The sequence below is a fragment of the Macaca thibetana genome, chromosome 17 (assembly GCF_024542745.1).
Source record: "Macaca thibetana thibetana isolate TM-01 chromosome 17, ASM2454274v1, whole genome shotgun sequence".
Taxonomy (NCBI): Eukaryota; Metazoa; Chordata; class Mammalia; order Primates; family Cercopithecidae; genus Macaca; species Macaca thibetana.
Window position 1 is genome coordinate 22,005,087 of NC_065594.1, and position 19,822 is coordinate 22,024,908.

The 19,822-nt window shown below is 38.7% G+C and overlaps 1 protein-coding gene across 5 annotated transcripts in view; it reads right to left on the reverse strand.

The window, feature by feature from the left end:
• Positions 1 to 19,822, reverse strand: part of ENOX1 (ecto-NOX disulfide-thiol exchanger 1) — a 578,892-nt gene that overhangs the window by 159,002 nt on the left and 400,068 nt on the right. The gene's annotated exons all lie outside the window — the stretch shown is intronic.

Here is a 19,822-nt window from a genome sequence, read left to right on the forward strand (position 1 = left end):
CTGTCCCATTTATTTAAAACTCCATTTAATTTCATAGTGTACCAGTGTGACTTCAATAAAAGGTTTTTTTTTTTTTTTTTTTTTTTAAAAAGAACCCTAAATATAAATGACAAACAAGCATTTTCTTTCAAAGTAGTCACCCTGACGTTCTAGGTACTTCCTCTACAATTATGGCTCTCAGTTTCTTCATCTGCAATATGGGACTGTTTGACTGGATTCTCTCTCGGAGTGCTAGAATTCCAAGACTCCAGGATTCCATGCTGATGTTGCGCAGAACAAACTGACACACAAAAGACATCAAGTTTTGTAAGTGACAGAGATGCCTCTGTTTATTCTGCCAATCATCAGAAAGTTTCACAAGTATGATTTCCATTTTACAGAAGAGAAAGTAAGGCCTAAAGTGCTTAAGTAAAACTTCTAACATTCCAAATCAAACAGACGGCAGAGTCAGAATGAGGGCCCAGGTCTTTGTCTCAGTATTTAAACACGTATTAAGTGTGACGATTTCAAAGTTTCCATCTAGAACGACCCAACCTGATTATTCATCTAATACATGCCACTACTTCTTAAAATGTACCTTACTCGTAAAAAAATCAAGATGGGTCCTGCTGATCAATTCCAAAGAAGTTCCAGAACAGAATGGTTTTCAACATCATCATCATTAAAATAACATATTGGCCTCCAAGGTGAATATATTAGAAAAAGAAATATTGGCAATGGGAATATTGGCATGCTTGTGCTTTTATTTAATCTCATTCCGTACATAGGCTTCATCTGTTTCTTTCCTGGCCTGGCCCTCGCTATTATTTGCCAACACAGGATGATTTAAGGCTGAAACCACTCAGGACTGCAAACCCTGAAATGAGAGCCCTGTGAATTATAATCAGCAGATGTTTCCCGCAAATGAGGAGAGAAGCCCAGTGCTTGCATTCTCTTTAGTTGTTAACAGACTTCTGTTTTCTTTCTGAAGGCTAAGTAAATAAGTATATGTCCAGAAATGGGGACAGACGATACCACTCTTGTACAAAATATTTTAATATATAGCAAGACTTACTTTGCTTTTTCTGAGACATCAGTATGAGGAGACTATGAGGTTTAATGAAATCTGCATGGCAAGTGCAGTAGCTTCAAAAGAGCTTAGAAAGGAATTAACACGTAAATTATGTTGGACCTCAAAGGATTGGAGATTCAGTATTTTAGAAGAGAAAGTAAGGAAGGATTAGACTTTAAGGGAAAAAAAAGAACCCATTACTTTTTAACAATATATATACAGATGGAAATTGTTTTCTCAAACAGCACAGGAGCATATGATGTACTCGCTCATTAAAGCAAACGCACAAACTGAAAATCGAGGAAGACATAAACACAGGAAGACAAAGGTGAGAAGGTGGCGCAACCCCGAGAGTCAGTTCCATGCCCTAGTAGGAAAAGCTGCCCCTGTGAGCTTCAGAGATAATGAGTTGTAATTCTACTCAGCGCAGAGAGGAGGACTGCTTAAATCACAGCAAGAAAGAATCCAATTACATATACAGTAGAACTTTATTATCAAAACTGTACTGAAACGAGAGGAAGGAAGGGTTACTCATCGCCGACCGTGGCCCTGTCTGGCTCCTCTCTGTGTTGCTGGCTCCAAGCAGAGAGTGGCCACAGCCAAGGCTCGGCAAAGGTTTCTTTTTGGTTGTCTGTTCCCAATTGGATGAGACGAAAACAAAACAAAAAAATCCTGTTTACTGATTCACAGGCCAGTGTTTTATCAATTGGATGAGCATTTTTCAGAAGGCAGGTTGGGGCTTTGTGTTTAGGATTTTAGAGGCATGGCAGTTGAATTAATTAAAGCACTCATTCATTTGAATTAAAGCATTCATTCAGCATTTCCTGGGCACATACGACTGCCAGGATCTGGAGTTACAGAGGTAACAGTAGTAAGTTCCCCACTTGAGTCTGAGGAGAGGATAAAGGATGGGAACCAAACTCAGCAAGAGTCGGGACACAGGAGCTGAGGCTCGGAGGACACAGAGAGAGTCCAGGAAGGGAATTGCTGGGAGAGAGCCTGGTAGGCCTGGGGAATTCCAAACAATTTTTCATGGCTCTTTCATGGTGTGCATCTGGCAGTGTGGCCACAATGTCTGGAGAGACTGCAGGATTTAGATCAGATCAGAGGGACCCTGCTGTGGAAGCTAGTGAGTTTCCACTTTGCTGTCCCTGGAACTCAGAGTCAGAAATGCACCCTGCCAGGCCAGGGCCCCGGTGCCTGGGCTGCCCTTCCTCACTCCTTCTCTCTTTGTCTGCTGCCTGCTAGCCATGGCTTGTTCCTTTTTCTGCCCTTTCTAGTCAATGCCTCAGTTAAGAGTCTCATATTTGAGACAAGAACTAGATTTCATTTGAAAGAAAGGCAGCTGAGGCCTCTTGCCAGGCAAGGCTGGGCATACTAACTAGGTTAGGTGTGGGCAGGGAGAAGGGACACAGATAATGTCAGTACCAGGAACAAGTCTGGCCTGGAAGGAAGAACATCGTGTTTTAAGAAAATAATGAGAAAGAGGCGGTAATCAGCCTAAATGGTTGCATTACAGGTGTAGTCCTGGGCTGAGGGTGTCCTGACAAAGTGGCTGAACACAGAGATTATTAGCAGCAGATAAAACACAGGTCCAGGCAGGGCAGCTGCCCAGAGGACTCTGTCTACAGGTCACAGGGCCTGTACCCCCGGTCCAGGGTTCAGACCCAGCCCAGGGGAAATAAAGTTTGCAACAACATCATGGGGTCACAAGTTGAGAAATACTAGGCCAACTGGCAGGTTACCTAAGCCAGGATTCAGGCAGGAGAAGCAAGACAGGATCCAGACACCACAATAGAAGCCTGGGGTTTGGGGGAAGGACATAGACCCCTCAGTTATCAGACACGCAGCACAGGTCACACCTGACCAGCATAAAGCCTGATTGGAGGCTGAGTCTTAGAATGCAGGGCTCCAGAGCCCTCTTCCTCCTGCCTGACACCAGATGGACCCTCAAGTCCAGGGACAGGGTGAGTGTGTGGGGCCAGATCCCAGGACTTGTGCAGAGCACAGAGACAGGCTGGAACAAACTCTAACAAACATGCAATTGTGCTGCTTCTTTTTTCAGAATTACTGGGTTAAAATTACCGACCTATCATCACTCTGCAGAGAAGCCACGTGATACATGAGGACATTCTGTTTACCAGTTTCCAATGGAGAAACTTTTTCAGAATAGTCTCCTATTGCAATTGGCAAGTCTTGTTGTTCTATAATATCGTTAAATTTGTGAACTATTAAAGTAATGCTCTTTTTCATTCCATGTTTTCCTTTTTTCAAGCATTCTTAAAAAAACTGCTTTGTGAACAGCAGAGGAAAAGTGAACATTTTATAAAAGGTGATCTTAAAGTCAAGGGATCGGGCACATCTGAATGACCTAAGGCTGACCAGCTTTTTTTTTTTTTTTTTTTTTTTGAGACGAGTCTCACACTGTCACCCAGGCTGGAGTGCAGTGGCCTCAGCCTCCTGAGTAGCTGGGACTACAGGCGCCCGCCACAACGCCCGGCTAATTTTTTTTGTATTTTTAGTACAGACGGGGTTTCACCATGTTAGCCAGGATGGTCTCGATCTCCTGACCTCGTGATCCACCCGCCTTGGCCTCCCAAAGTGCTGGGATTACAGGCGTGAGCCACTGCGCCTGGCCGGCTGACTGGCTTTTTAACCTCTCTGGGCTTCAGTGTCTTCACCAGGGGAAGGAGAACATGAATACTAGATAGACATACTGGTCTTCATGCTCATCCAAGAAGAACATCTGGGTGAAGGCAGTATATCAAAGTGTGGAGACTCCAAGTCTGCACTGGCTGTATGACTTTGGGAAATTTAACTAATCTTTCTAAGCCTCATTTATAATATCTATAAAATAGAATAATATTTACTTTTTAATGTTCTTGTGAGGTTTTAAAAAAACAAAACCAAAGTGTTTAGCATAATGTCCAGCACATGGTAAATACTCAATAAATGGTAGCAATTACATACAGCATTAATATATTAATATTAATATATAGAATATTTACATAACCTTAGAGAAATATGTTGTTAACATAGAAGACACACAATCATAATGATTAAAAAGTCTTTCACTTGACAAACATGAATATTAATATATAGAATATTTACATAACCTTATAGAAATATGTTATTAACATAGAAGACACACAATCATAATGATGATTAAAAAGTCTTTCATTTGACAAACATATGAGTGCCTACTAGGTGTTGCGTGTTTTGCTAGGTACTCTGTATTCAAAGACATTGCAATGTCCTTCCTTCAAAGATGTGGAAATCTAGTGACTGAAACAACTTAGCAGAAAATACCAATACAGTAATGACACCTATTTTGAGACATTTAAATAAAGGGTGCTATGAAAACACTGAAAAGGGGACATCTAAACCAGTCTGGGATAGGGTTTGTAAGGGTTGACTTATGTCCCCCCAAAAGATATGTTAAAGTCCTAATGCCCCGTACCTATGAGTGTGACTTCATTTAGAAATACTGTGTTTGCAGATGCAATCAAGATAAGATGAGGTCATACTGGATTAGGGTAGGCATGATCTAATATGACTGCTGTCCTTATAAGACGAGGAGAAAAGACACAGACACACAGGGCGAATGCAATGTGATGACTGGAGAGATGCACTTGCAAGTCAAGGATCCCCCAGGATAGCTGGCAAACACCAGAAGCTAAGAGAAAGACATGAAACAGATTCTTCCCTGGATCCTTCAGTGAGAACGAGGCCCTGTCAACAGCTTAATTTTAGACTTTTGGCCCCCAGAACTGCAAGACAATACGTTTCTGTTATTTTAAGCCACCCAGTTTGTGGTACTTTGATACAGCAGCCCTACCTAGAAAACAAATGGGGTTGAGGGTCGGGGGTCGGGTGGGTGCCGGGGAAGTGTCAGGGAAGGAATACTAGAGGGGGTGACAGCTGACCAGGTTCTTGAAAGGGATGACATCTATATATGCAATGGACATGTAAAAAGGATCCCCAAAATACACTTACTGGGATCATAAATACAAAGATATTTCTAAATGTTCTCTTAGGAGAAATGTTCAAAACCAGTGCCCTGGAAGCAGAATAGCTCTTAGGTTTTCCCTTTGTGAAATAAACAAACTCTGAAGATGGCTATATATTTGTTAAGAACAAATTAACCACACAGATTATGTTAATGTAACAGAATACTTTATAAGATGAGTGAATGTCTACAAGCTGGATCTTTAAGAAAGTGAAATTGAAAATGCTTTTATAATCTTTCCAAAGAGTTTCAAAGGCAGTGAGGTATGTTTTCCATTTGAACTCAAGAGGTATATCCAGAGTGAGTTCCTGGTGCCCTGCTGTGCACGCTTTATAAACAAAGACCTCATTCCATCAGTAAAACCCCCTGTCTCCTTTGACCAGGATGCAATGCTGGCAGAACTGAGGAATGCAGCCATCAACAGCTATTCTAAGTATTGTTGACTTGGGTGAGGAGATTTGTGTTCATGTTTGCAAATATGACATGACATGAAGCAAAAAGAATTTCAAAACTCCTGACCAAAGCTGGCACGGAGAAAAACTGACTGCTCAAAGAACTCCATCAGCTCTTTCCAGCAATCTGTGCATGGAGCATGCACTTGAAAAGCAAGCGTGTTTTGAGTGAGCAGGAGGTAAGAGCTCATCAAAGTTTCTGTAAAATTCACTCACACTGCGGGCCAGGAATTCAAGGGCAGAGCGGTTTCTGTGCAGAGGCCTGGGCTAACACACTCAGAGCAAACTGCTCCATGTTTCCTGGATCTGCTGAAACACAGTCTTAAGACACAGTGGGCCTCACAGCTGAGCCGTGAAAACCATGCTGGCATAGGACAACCAGGTGTGGAGGGGTTCATTTTGACAAGCAGGCAACGGACACTGGCCCTAACCAAAGACTAGGAAATTTCAAAGCTGAAAGCAACCTGGGCATTACCTAGTCCTATCGTCTTGATTTAGAGATGAGAAAATGGATGCCCAGAGAAGTGAAGTGATTTGCCCAAAGTTACACGGCTAGTTAAGAGGAGAGCTGGAATTAGAATCAAGAGTCCTGCCGCTTCTTCACTGCACCTGAGCTCTCTGTCTCGATCCAGCCTGCCTTCCTTTGGATGCCTCTAGTGACACTGCACTCATGAACTCCTGACATGGCCCATTCCATTTTTTAACAGTTTTCACAGTAAGAAATTTATTCCTAATATGTTGACTTCGGACTTGATAACCTGTAGTTAAATCCATTGTCCTTATTCAGTATTCCTGGGTTCCTGTAACAAGTCTGATTCTCTTTCCCACCATTCCTGGTCAAACCCATAAAGAAAGCTCGCAACAATACCTGACTCTTCTGTCATTCAGCCTCAGCACCCTCTTCCCTCAGTCCTACTATGACCTAAAATCCACCTTTTCTGAGGTCTAAAAATTCTAAAAATCCACCTTTTCTGAGGTCCAGGGTTATCCACAGAAAGAGGCCAAGCAGAAGCTGATCAACCAATTAATGGTGGTCTCTATCTTTCTTATTTCTGAACTTGTATGTATATATTTTACTAAGTTGTTATGTTATGATTAAAAAGCACGGTCATGTTTACTCCTTGCTTTGTGACAGGCCTGTGCTGAAAGCTTCATGTCATCTCATCATGTCATCTTTTTGGCAGTCCCATCACAAAGTTGACAAATGCTAAGTGACCTCATTCTACTAAAACACACACGTCTTGTCTTGCTGCAGAAGGATGAGCTCATGCAACTTTGCAGTTGACATTTTGAAACTAAATGAAGGATTTTGCATTTTCCATTTAATTTTCCAAAATCTGTCTTCTTACTTCTCCTCCTGTCTTGAATTTCTCTTCCCTTGTCCTCAATAGCTGTAAATGGCTAGACAATCGTCTCTTAAAGTTCCTGTCCCTTCTAATTCACCAGCAAATTTCTTCTTGCAGGACAGATTCAGCCACAGAGGGCAAGAAGATCCTCCTGTTGCCACATTTGGAAGGTGAACCATTAGCTGCCTTCCTGGCAGATGCCTACTGGGGGTCTGGAGCTTGGAGGTAGCACATGGAGCATGTTCTCCTCCACTTCCTCCCTCTGTCCAGGTGGTTGTTGCTTTGCTTTCATCACAGCATTGTTTCTGTTCTTTCCCCTCTCTACCTTCACCCCTTGGTGTGCGCCAGGTTCCCTGCACCCTCAGGTTTGTGAACTCTAGCATGTGCTTACAGAAATATCTTCTTAAGCAAATCTTCTTAGACTCCTTCCCCAACACTGATTTCTTCTGAATCATCTGTTGTAAATTTCCAGTTTTAAGGGCCATTGCCAGGTCTCAGGGATGCACACAGGGGTCACTGTCAATTCCTTAGGCTGGAAGCTCATGTGTACTAAGTTATTTTCCCTGCTCCCTCTCACTCGTTTCTCCATCTTGTCTGAATGTACTCCATTCTGCTTACAGTACATCCTGCTTACAGGATCCTGGGCATCTGTCCTACTCCACTCCTCTTAGACACTTTTGGGTTAAGTAACTTTAGGGCTTGGTTGTTTCTTTTAATGGCACCACTTCTTCTCTCAGTCCTGGTTTAAAACCTCTATAGGTAACCACATCTAGTCACCCGCCAAGCCCTTTCAGATGGAGCCACCTTAGAAAGGATTTCTGGATCGTTTTCTTTTTTGTTCCCATTGCTAATTTAGGTCCTCATTAGCTCTCATCTGGAGTACCGCGAAAGACTCTTTTTGTCCCCACAAACCGTAGCTTCTATATCTCCCCTGTCCCCGCTCCCTCCTGCTCTTCCTCCCTCCACCTCCTCCCTGCATGCCCTTCCCACACCCCTGGAACTGGGATCAGCCAGCGGTGCACACGGGAGAACCATGAGAACAGGCCCTAATTGGGGCCTCTAAATTACTTCTTTCAGACTTCTTTTCACATCCCTATCTCATTAGCCGATGATTAATTTTCTCTCTGCACGATGTTATGTGACTTTGTACAGCAGGACTGTTATATAATGATAGGGAGGGAGAAAAAGACTGAATTGGCTCTTGGTGTTCTCTGCTTTGTCCTAACTGACAAGCTCATGGTGTGGGAACAGACAGTAGAGGCAAAAAATGATTAAATCTTGAGAAATATTTTTGAACACTGAGTCAAGCCCCTAAGAAGTCTTTAATTTTTATACATCTACTTCTATCTTTCTGAGGAGTGGGGACACTCCAAATATATGTTGAAAGACTAAATAAATTAGAATTTCTTTCTGGCATTCAATGCCTCCTTGCTCTATAGAACTTCCTCTTTATTTGAAGTCAGGTAATAGCTTGGTGACACCATATAGATATAAAGCCCACTATAGTCAGTATTTATAACAGCAGAGATGGTATTTCACAGCCTGTAAATGTCTTTATAGGAATCTTGCCTTTGAAACCTGCATCTTTCGGAGGCAATATGCAGGTGTTAACCTTTTGATTTTATTTATCAACCTTCATTTCTGTTTACAAAGGCATGTGAGAGATAGGTAACGTCTCATAAATTTTAAAAAGAACAAAGAAAAACATTCAATATTTAGTTTCAAAGAAAACATGCACATCATATTATTTTAAACAATTTATGTAGGTTTCAATTTAAACTTACTGCTTGAAGGGACTGAAACAACACAGAACTGGTCTGTTTAAATAATATCAGTATATAGCTGTAGACTTGGGAGAGAAAAAATAGGGCCTGTTTTAAAGGTAAACACATCATGAATATTCCTAAAGGGAACTGAAAATTGTATGTGGTTTGTAAATCATAGACTGATCTAATATTAATTTAATTTTTCTACTAGACTGTGTGGGCAAGGAGAACTGGCTAACATAACTATCACTTATCTCAGCTCCAACATTGCCCTTGGCATAGTGTCCTTTTTCTGGAAAGGTCAAGGTCAAAAGCAGAGACTATCCCCCAGATTTTTCATTTTCTTTCTTTTCTTTCTTTTTTTTTTTTCTTCAACAAGTATCAGTGAAATGAATGAAAGAAATTATAAAATTTACAGAATTTACAGAGTTCTTCCTAAAGAGACAAGGCAAAGTGGTATTTGGTTGTTGAATCCACAATGTCATAGCATAAATTCATATAGGATTCTAAGCAAATGACATGTGGTATTCTTTCTATTTGTCTTATTAACTGAATAGTAAGAGCCATGAGCATTCTTGTTAGTTGTTCCTTTATTATAATCAGAAAATTATGGTGACGACGACTTACATTTCACAGATAATGAGGCTAAGAGGCACAAGGAGTAAGAGTGTGTTCACAGAATAAATGGACAGAATTGGTCTTCGAATGCTTGTTAACATGGCATCTGGAAGGCAGACCTCATACTTCCCTTCCCTTCTGGCTACAAGAACCCAGACCTGAGATCAAAGGAATAACATAGAGGGGCAGTCGGGTAAATATGGTCTCATCTAAATCCACACAAAGTCATCTCATACCATTCAGCTTGGCAGTGCTTGAAAAATTCAGGACAGGAACAGGGACAGGAGAGGAGAGCGTAATCCCATGCCTCAGGGGAATACTACAACCTAACAGGAACATAACTGAAAGGCAAGCCAACCAAAACAAGTTTACGAAAGAGGCAAAAATAAAATTTCACTCATCTACTATTAAAATTTTAAATAGGAAGCATAAACCATATGCAATAAACTCAATCTTCACTTCTATATTATGGTGAATTAGTGAATTAAGGGAAAAATAGAGAAAATACAGGAGCTGTAGATTCTGAGTAGAGATTAGAAATAAAAGGAAGAAATAAAGTTGAAGATGGAAAGAAAAGAAGTAAGTCAGAGGGAGAGGCAGCAGCAGACAGATGGAGGGACCGTCCGAGTTCTAGTTCAAGGGTAGACAAACAGAAACTGTGCCTCAGTTCTTCATCTGTAAAAGAAAGGACTAAACAGAGTATTTACCCTGACAGCATTGTTCTGAGGATAAGTATTATGAATTAAAACATGTACAAGGCTTCAAAGAATACCTGGTACAGAGTAAGCACTCAACACATATTACTATCACTTTGATGAACATTGTTATCATTTGTGTGTGTGAGTGTATGCATGTGTATATTAGAGTGTATATGTGCTACAAGACTGCTTTCGTGTCCTTCCTTTGAAAAAAAAGCATATCCTACTTCTCGGTGGCTTTTTAAGTTCATGTTTTATTATCTGTCCTAACTTCTTTGGGTGGAAACCAGGAGGCCTTCTAGCAAAACAGCTGAGGAGACAGTGCCATATAGTTTCTCTACAAAAGAAACTTCTCCAAGGGAAATCAGAAACCTCCCCTCTCTTCTCCCCCAGGACCTAAGATATTTTTCATGCCTGGAAATGAGAGTTGCAGCACTGGGAGCTGTTTCTTCTCTGCTTTTTCTGCCAGGAAGATCAGGTGTTGTACCCGACACACCAACTGCACTTGTTCGCATGTTTGGCATACCTGCTTTCCCCTTAAACTGAGTTTTCCCTTTGTAATTCTATTTTATTCAGCCAAATGAATATGTCTATTTTGAGCTTTTTTACACACACACATACACATACACACTTGCGTGCATACACACACACATGTCTTTTTAATAAATTAAAACTGAGCAGTACCAGAATTTTAAAAATACTTCCTTACATCCGAGGCCCTGGCCAGATTTACTTATTTACATGTTGTTTTGCATTTTAATTTAGAAAGCACCAATGCCAACCATATCCCCCCATAGCTTGTCATTTCTGGCAACATCCTGAGTAATTCCAGGGGCGAGTTTTTCAGAGAAGTAAGCTAAGAGGGAATAATTTAACTAACAAATTGCCATTTAAAACTAATTTATCCTTTTGGGCTGAGTGCAGTGTACTTGGAGGAGCATTCCTTAATGATTTGTTTGGATAATGTTTTTCTCCACAGTGTTGATCCTTTAACATTAGAAACTCAGAGAGCTAATTTCTCACATAAAAAACATACCCCAAACGTTGTTTTCTGGAAAGGTCAGGTCAAATGCAGAGACTATTCCCCCAGATTTTTCATTTTCTTTCTTTCTTTTTTCTTTTTCTTTTTTTTGGAAACAGGGTCTCATTCTGTCACCCAGGCTGGAGTGTAGCAGCTCCATCACAGCTCATTGCAGCCTCAACCTCCCGGGCTGGAGTGATTCTCCTGCCTCAGCCTCCCAAGAAGCTGGGACTACAGGTGTGTGCCACTACACCTGGCTAATTTTCATATTTTTTGTAGAGATGGGGTTTCACCATGTTGCCCAGGCTGGTGTCGAACTCCTGGGCTCAAGTGATCCTCCTGCCTCAGCCTCCCAAATGTTGCGATTACGGGCATGAGCCACCGTGCCTAGAAAGGATTTTTCATTTTCAATTAAGTATCTTCTGCCCAGTTGTAACTTCAAAGAACATTTTGTACTTCATTCGGGGGTCTACATTTCATTCTTATTCACAGAAACATCTAGTTTTGAATTGTTACTATGTTTTTATGTAGGGCTATATTTTCAAAATCCTTTTTTGGTCATTTAAAAAGCTGGTCCTCATTATATCTCCACAAGATTTTTCCCCCTCCACAGATGAAGAAAGAAGTTGAGGTTTGGCATACTGAAGACATCTGCCCACAGTGTCACTGGAATCATAGGGAAATAGGCTGTGGTTCATGCTATCCTGCTGGTGATGAGAGTCTAACTGTCTGTGGTCTCCAGGGTGGCAAAGAGCAGAGGGGAAGAATCAGGAGGCACAGTATTCAGGGCTTCGCTGAATGTCAAGTTCAGCTTCCTCATCTCAGATGTGAGGCTGCAACCTGCCTACTTACTTCACATTGTTATTGTGAGTGCCAAACTGTATGATGGACGTTTATGTGCCAGCAATTTACAAACAAGCAATCAATACACAAATGTAAATTATAGTCAGCATTTTTTCCTGTTTTGGTGGCTTCTGAGACTCCACAATGGTGCTAAGTTCCCACCTTGTCCAGAAAGAGAATTCAAGATATTATTCAGTGTATTACTATGTTTTAACAAGTATACAGAAGTGTGACAGGTGAGAGGCAGAGAGGGAGAAGGGAGGGGGCAGAGACAGACACAGATAGTGTCTATGTATGTGTGTATCCTCAGTGCTTGTAATCCACGGTTCTCAGCAGAACTGTGCCATTCTCCATGTTAGGGTCAGCCAGTTTTTATAGTTGGAAAAATTGAGAAGCACAGTGGCATGCTGCCCTAGGTCCTTCTAAGATATTTGTTCAATCAACATGTATTAATTACATACAAGTTTGCTAGGCAAGACGCTGGGGGCATAGAGGTAAGTCAGGATCCCTGACCCTAAGGTACTCCCAGTCCATGGTGATGCAGACACCTGGGCACACAGTTGTGTTAGAAAGTGGCAACATTATTAGCAAGGCACACAAACTACCTATATCATCAACCTGAAAAGAGCCTGACCATACACTGAATTGTATGTGGCCTTCCTCAGTGAAAGCATCTATCTAGCCAAGCCACTGTATCCCCAAAGCCAAGAACGGAGCATTTTGTAAACACACACCTAAGTCAGAGAGTGGCTACCCCATGGGCCCCAGCCACACTTTCAATAGCAGTCATTTTCCTGCATTTATCAAAAGACATTTTGTGGGAAGAGGATTGTTGGGTGTTATATTATTTATCTTTATCTGTATTATTATTTACTTTTCTCCTCTTCTTAACGCAGGAACATTCCAAATCAGTAGGCCTCTTGCAAGCTGAGTCTACACCAAAAGTGCACATGTTGTGGAAGACTGAGGTTATAAAGGATAAATCTGTCACAGAGACAGAGTACAAGGGCTGGCTAATCTATATTTGCTTGTTGTAACTGAACGGGGAATTTACATTTGCCAGAATAGCAGAAAAGAAATATTAGCTTGGGCATTCATGCCCTTATTCAATTATTTTCTTTTTACTGTAACAAAAACAGATCTTCACATTTTTTCAAATACATTTGGTCAGTCAGTCAAAAGAATTTGAAAAGCATATCACAAGTATTTAACTTCCTTCTATCAGAGAGTGATGGGACACAGACATGAGGGAAGTGAATCATTTCAGCATAAAGCTTCTGTTAAACACAGCTAAGTCAAACTGAACCAAAATAGAATAAATTGGATGTATGAAGTGTGTATTATGGGAACTTATCCTGGGACCTCTTCTGTTCAGTGTCTTTTCTTGATGTCTTGAACAAAGAACGCTATAATACACTAAATACCATCATCAAGTACTTGCGCTGAAGCATGTTAGGTGCTAAGAACACAGAAAGTTTGAAGACAAGTATTTAGGCTTCATGCTTCAAGAGAGACAGGAACTTTCAGAGTAAAAGTGACAAAAAAGTACTTTAGTGTATTGAAAAGCATGCTAAAATGAAATTAAAGAGCTGAAACTCTACCCAGAGTTACATGACTGACACAGTCACCATAGATTATAACAGAAAGTCATACATGTAAGAGGTAAATCCTAATTCCACAGGATAATGTCAGGGAAATCAGGTCCTATAAAGCATCCCTCACACTGTTGCCCTTGGCCACCATCTGTCCAGAAGTGGTACCAGGCCAGCTCTTGTTATTACCATAAGAAGCAGAGAGATATGAGTTGGAAGGATCCAGGTCAGATGGACTCCTACCAACCTCTTCCCATTGAAATCTGGGCATTTCTACCCTGGCCTCACCCTTCCACACCTGGCTTGGCTGGCCTGCCTTACACTGGCCTCACCTGTGACCATGCACAAGCTACCTCTTGGACAGACTTTATACTAGCCTGACCAGAAGGTTTTCTTAGCTATGATGCTCACTGCCCAATTTTTCCTTTTGTCCCACTATAGTTTGTATTATAAATTTCATGGTTAGAAATTTAATGTTGCCAAGCATTAAGAGGTGAGGCTTTTCAAAGGTGACTAGGCTATGAGGGAGGTTATGCCCTCATGAAGGGATTAATGCTGTTATTGTGGGAGTAGATTAGTTTTTGTAGGAGTGGGTTAGTTATTGTGAGAGTGGGCTCCTGATAAAAAGATAAGGTCAGCCCCCACTCTCTGTCTGTCTCACATGCTTACTTGCTTTTCTGCTTTCTACCATGGAATGATGCAACAAGAAGGCCCTCACCAGATGGCTGAGCAGATGCTGGCACTGTGCCCTTGGACTTCCCAATCTCTAGAACCATGAGCCAAATAAATCGCTTTTCTTTATAAATTACTCAGTCTGTGGTACTCTGTTAAAGCAGCATAAATGAACTAAGATACTCCCCACCTCACATTTGTGATTGTTTTGGATCACTTTCCCACAAACAAAACTCCCAGATATGATCCTTTTTTTCCTTGAGTGAATTACCCTCCGAGTAAAAATCTAGCTTTTGGGACTCCAGATGAATTGTGGAAGAAGCTATGGGAAGAGGTAGAGTAATCATTTTAACCGAGTATTCTAGGCGCCAGGCAAGGTGCTAGGCATTTTTGCATACCTTATTTAATTTTATCTTCAGGACAACAATGCAAGGGAAGTTAAGATATGGAGAAAGTCAAGTGTCAGCTAGAAGCAGAAGAGTCAGAACTCACACTCAGGTCAGTTCTATTGCAAAGCTTTTTTGTGTCTCACCAGGGCTATCAATGATAAAACCCTAAATTGGATGGATTATAGGGTCTGGCCAGGACACAGGACAAGATGGACCTTTAGCTGGTAAACACCAGTATGGCCATATCACAGTTTTAGGCCAGCATCTGTTCTGTTTGGTCAGTGCCCAAGACCTATCAGTTGTTAAATATTTAGGCATCATTGTTGCCCATATCAAAATGAAATGTTTGGCAAATACCAAATGTTTGACTTTTACTCTGGCAAGGAGAGAGTAACAGTGACTGGATATGTTCTTCCACCTGAAACAACTAAAAAGTCAGATAAAGTATATGAAACATGGTTTTCAGATACTGGGCATGAGGTAATGCAAGACAATGATTCATGAAAGAAGTAAAACAAACAAAGTGAGCCACATGATTGCCCCAGCTTATTGCCGGGAGAGTTTCTGGACTATAGCACAGAGAAAAGGAACTCTGGAAAAGTCTGACAGTCTCCCCGAGTAAAGAAATAGTTGGCAGTTTAGGAAGGCAGCTTAGAGTTCATAGGGTGAAGTACCAGAGAGAAGAGAATTGCACACACATGTGTGTACACAAACGCATCTCTCCTTGGAGATATAAAGAGGGTCTACCTCAAGTCTTGAGTTGAGAACTAATCAATGTGTGTGATAAAACTACACTAAGCTGAAGAACCACCCAAAAGGTTTAGAAGGAAGAATCCATAAAGATTACAAAAGACTATTCTCATCAGTCAGAGTGTCAGAGTAGAAAAGCCTCATAATTCATGAGGTTATTGGGTAGAATACTCAGAATGGTATCACCTTTGTAGTAGGACAAAATTAGCCCTAGACAAAAGGCTGCTGTAATCTCTCATAACAAAGCTTAAAAGCAAGTCTCAAAAGGTTCAACTGCTTCCCAGTAAGTTAAATGGGTCCTAAAATAAACTTCAAGGATATAAGAATACAAAAATACCCAGCACCTAATAAGGTAAAATTCACAATGTTTAGTAACCAATGAAAAATTACCAGGTATGACAGGATAATTCCAAAACCTCTGAATATATTATTTTACATGTCAAAGGAATTAAGGATACATATGGCATTAAGATTGCTAATCAGCTAACTTTATGACAGATTATTCTGGATCTGTCATAATCACAACATAATCACAAGAGTCCTAAAAAGGGGAAGAGGGAGGCAGAAGAGAAGTCTGGAGTAATTTGATGTATGAAGAATTCAACCCTCCATTACTAGTTTTGAAGATGGAAGAGAGCAATGAGCCAAAAAATGGAGGCAACATCTAGAGGATGGAAAAGGCAAAGAAATAGATCCTCCTCTGGAGCCTCCAGAAAGAAATGCAGCTCCAATGAAATCTTGATTTTAGCCCAGTGAGATTTGCATGAGATTTCCAACCTACAGTACTACAAGATAATAAATGTGTGTTGTTTTTAACCCACTAAGTTTGTGGCTACTTGTTACAGCAATAGTAAAACATAAATAAAAAGGGAAATTACACACCAGGCATACAAAGAAGCAGGAAAATGTGACCAATAATAATGAGAAAAATAAAACAGTAGAACAAAAAAATAAATAACACATAGATGACAGAATTAGTAGACAAAAATATTAAATAGTCATAACTGTGTTCCATGTGTTCAAGAAGGCAGAAGAAAGATTTAACATATTAGAGAGATGGAAGATTAAAAGGAGACTCAGAATGTACTTGTAGGGATGAGAAGTACAATGTATGAGATAAAAAATATACTGTATGAAATTAAAAGCAGATTAGATGATTTATTTAAAAAGTTAGTAAACTCAAAGAAAAGCAATAGAAACTATTCAAATGAAACATGGAGAAAAAAGACAACAACAAAATGAACAGAGCATAAAAGGACTATGGGACAACTGCAGGGAGTCTAATATATTTGTAATTAAATTACTTGAAGAGGGTGAGGCGAGAACAAATATTTGAAGAAATAATGGCTGAAGATTATCCAAATTTGATAGAAACTATAAGCTCACAGATCTAAGAAACTCGAGAGAAGAAGACAGAAGAAACATGAATAAAAGTATATGAGGGCACATCATAATGAAGTTACTTAAAATCAATGATAAAGACAAACTCTTAAGAGCATCCAGGAAAAAAAAGACATATTACATACAGAAGAACTAAGATAAAAATAAGAGTATATTTCTTGTTGGAAACAATGTAAGCCAGAAGACACTAGAATAGCACCTTTAAAGAACTGAAATAAAAAAAAATCTTTTCTTTCACTTTTTCTTTACCCAGTGAAAATATCTTTCAAAATGAAAGTGACAGAAAGACTTTTTCAGACATAATAAGTTGAAACAATCTATCAGCAGCAGATCTATACCATAAGAAATATTAAAAAGGAATTTCTCTAGGCAGAGAAAAATGATGAGCTGTAAATCTTGATCTACACAATGGAATAAAGAAGATAGGAAATGGCAAATATATGGTTGAATAGAAAAAAATATTTTTTACTTATTTTTGAACTCTTTAAAAAATAATTGCCTGAAAAGAGCAAAAATACTAACAATGCATTTTAGGTTTATAATATATGTAGAAGTAAAATATATGACAGCAAACATAATACGAGAGTATATAGTTCTTACACTATATATGAAGAGATAAGCCAACAAAGGAGATAAAATTGAAATCATAAAGATACTAAATCCAAAAGGTGGCAGACAAGTAGAAAATTGGAATAAAAAACAGAATAAATAAAATCAATTATTAAGACTGATTTTAACCCAATCACACTGAAAATCACATTAAATATAAACAGTCTAAATAAATATCCAGTTAAAAGGCAGAGATCAATCCAATATATCAGATTGGATGTAAAAACTATATGTTACTTACAAGAAACTCACTTTTAATATGAAGTCATAAATAAGTTAAAAATAAAAGGACTGAAAAAAATACACCATGCTAACATTAATCAAAAGAAAGCTGGAAAGGGGGCATGCTAATATTAGGAAAAGTGAATTTCAGATAAAAAATATAATTATGAATAAATGAGTCATTTCATAATTATAAAGAGGTCAATTAAACAAGAAAATATAACAATCCCAAACATTTATTCACTGAATAACAGGACTTCAACATATATGAAATAAAAACCAATAAAATAGAAAGATGAAGTAGATGAACCCACAATTAACAGTAAGAAATTTCAACACCCTCTCTTAATAATTGCTAGAACAAGTACACAGAAAATCAGTAAAGATATAAAAATTTAAATAATATCAACCAATTTGACCTAATTGATATTTATGGAGTACTTCACCCAACAAAACCAGAAAACACATTCTTCTCAAGATTACATGGGTGTATTTATCAAGATTGGCCATATTCTGGGCATAAACCAAACCTTAATAAAATTACAAAAACATAAATCATATAAAGTATATTCTGAGACCACAATAGTATTAAATTATAAAATAATGATGAAAAAACATCTAGAGAATCAGCAAATAATAAGAAAATACATAACACATTTCTGAATAGCCTATAGGTCAAATAAGGAACCAAAAGGGAAATTTAGAAGTATTGTGAATTAAAATAAAAATTCATGATATGCAGCTAAAACAGTACTTTAAAAATGTTTAAAGAACTAAATGCTTATATTAGAAAAGAAGAAAGGTCTCACATCACTGACCATGGCTTCTACCTTACAAAAAAAACACTTATATTTTAAAAAAAGAGCAAATTGAGCCTGAAATAAGCAGAAAAAAAATTAAGAACAGGAATTAGTGAAATAGAAAAACTATAGAGAAAATCAATGAAACCAAATGCTAGTTCTTTGTGAAGATCAATGAAATTGATAAGCCTCCAGCCAGCCTTCGGAAGGAAAGCAGAGAAGATACAAACTACTAATATTAGACATAAGGAATGTAACATAACTACAGTTCCCATACATAAATATCAAGGTATATTACAGAAATTGTATGTCAATAAATTTAACAACTTAGATGGAACAGATTTCTTGAAAAACACAAATTACCAAAGATCATTGAAAGAAAAATAAATAATCTACATAGCATTGTATCTATTAAAGAAGTAGACTCTGTAGTTACAATTATTCCCACAAGGAAACTTCATGTCTAAATGACTTTGCTAGAGAATCCTACTCTAGTAGAAGTTAAATATTAATGAAAAAATATTACTAATTCTACACAAACTCTTCCAGAAAATTAAAGAAAAGGGTATACCTTCCAATTTGCTTTATGATTCCAGCATTACTTTTGATACTTAAACCAGATAAAAACATTAGAAGAAAAACTTATAGACAATATTCAGCATGAACTTTGATGTAAAATTCTAAACAAAATTTTAGCAAATTGAATACAGTATAATGAATAATACATCATGACCGAGTAGAGTTTATCCCAGAGATGCAAGGTTGGTTTAACATTTAAAAAGTAATTCATGTAATTTACCAAAGTAGTAGACTAAAAAAGAAAAACACACACACACAATCATCTCAATAGATGCAGAAAAAGCATCTGATGAAAATCTGACACCCATTCTCTTAGTGAACTAAAAATCAAAGGAAATTTCCTCAGTAAAGGTCATGTACTTTAAAACTACACAAATGATCATACTTAAAATGGTATTACTTCATAAGGTCAGAAACAAAGCAAGGATATCCACTCTATTTCTATGCAGCCATCAAGATACATGACAATACGAGTGACTTTCAGAATAACTATACTGAGTGAAAGAAACCAGAAACTGAGGACATTCTACAGGTATATAAAATTCTAGAAAATTCAAAATAATTTGTAGAGACAGAAGATCAGTGGTTGTCTCAGGATGGGGATGAGTAAGAGAGGGGGTCTGAGTAGGCAGGAGGAAGAGATAAGAAAGGGAACAGGAAATGTTTTGGTGTGGTTGATATGTCCGTTATTTTGATTTGATGATTTCACAAGTATATACATAAGTCAAAACTTACAAAATTGTAGAATTTAAATATGGACAATTTATTATATGCCAATTCATTAAAGCTATAAAATATAACAGATTCTTTAGGTCATAGGTAAAAATGAAAACACTGCCACAGTGAACCAAGCTATATCCAGCCAAGGTCTTGGTTTCAACTAGGGAATGCATGATAGGAGGGCACCGTTGTCCTCCCTGGCATCAACTCAAAAGCCTCAGATATGTATATATAAAGCTTTTTAGTTTCCTGACAAGAGATACTTAATAGATCTCAAATTAAAC